Source organism: Aotus nancymaae, unplaced genomic scaffold (assembly GCF_030222135.1).
Source record: "Aotus nancymaae isolate 86718 unplaced genomic scaffold, 86718_ANA_hifiasm-v0.15.2.pri h1tg000004l, whole genome shotgun sequence".
In the NCBI taxonomy this organism is placed as follows: Eukaryota; Metazoa; Chordata; class Mammalia; order Primates; family Aotidae; genus Aotus; species Aotus nancymaae.
The window spans coordinates 6,792,637-6,793,626 of NW_026988415.1; the positions used below are offsets into that span (position 1 = coordinate 6,792,637).

A 990-nucleotide genomic window follows, 5' to 3' on the forward strand; every position below is an offset into this window, starting at 1 on the left:
CAATGCCACTCTCAAGAGCTTTTCCTAATCAGACTCCTGCAAGCAACTCTCCATCCAAGACTGTTTTCAGGTAACCCACTCTAAGAACCCTCTGCCATCTGGCAGTATGAACTGGGTTTGAACTTCTCTGCTTAGAGGCCTGAACACCAGAAATCCACAGGACCATAGGTTTATGAGATAATCAGTGAGATCCTGGGTAGGGATTGAGATTCTAGCCCAAAGCTTTCACATTTCTTTGGGTGCAATGAGACTCTGGCTGTGAGCTGAACTGCTTTACTGCCAAGTTGGGACTCTGAATTGGAATCCTTATCCCAGCAATGCCCTAGCCCTCTGAAGATGAGAAAGCATATAGACGTAATACCTTTGGTCCTTGGTCTTTGTTTTTTTTTCTTTTTTTTCTTTAAGAGGGAAGAAGGCAGGGAGTGGAAGAGCCAGAAGACTACAGTACCCGGTATTACCAGGCAGTCTCCCATCCAAGTACTAACCAGGTCCGACCCTGCTTAGCTTCTGAGATCAGACGAGATCGGGCACATTCAGGGTGCTATGGCTGTAGATGGTCCTTGGTCGTTAGTTTGGACCCAGTGCCTTGCAAGATGGGCCAGTGATGACAGTGAAACCTCTTGCCACTGGCTTCAAGGGTGGCCACCTGGGGAAGATAAAACTGGGAAGAATGTAGTGGACCTTGCTTGATGCCTGCAACTAAAAGGCTTGTGGGGAGCACTAGGAAAGCACCCCAAGAAATTGTGTCTTAATTGCCAGCAGTCAGGCTGACAGAGGTTTGAGCTTCCATGCTTTGGTCATGAAAAGTAAATGTAATCTTTCAGGCTGGTGAGGTCTGGGATATCAGTGTTACATTATGGCATCTTTAAATAGGACTCATTAAAATAATAATGTTGTTTCTTGGCAAGTGTGGTCACACGATATCAAAGATGAGAAGACTGTTAATAAAGTACACTGTAGTTTAGTAATGTAAAATTTAATTTAATTAAC

At 44.5% G+C, this 990-nt stretch overlaps 1 pseudogene; it reads right to left on the minus strand.

The window, feature by feature from the left end:
* Window positions 1-436: 436 nt before the first annotated feature.
* LOC135269241 (5S ribosomal RNA) lies at window positions 437-555 on the minus strand (annotated as a pseudogene).
* Window positions 556-990: the final 435 nt, after the last annotated feature.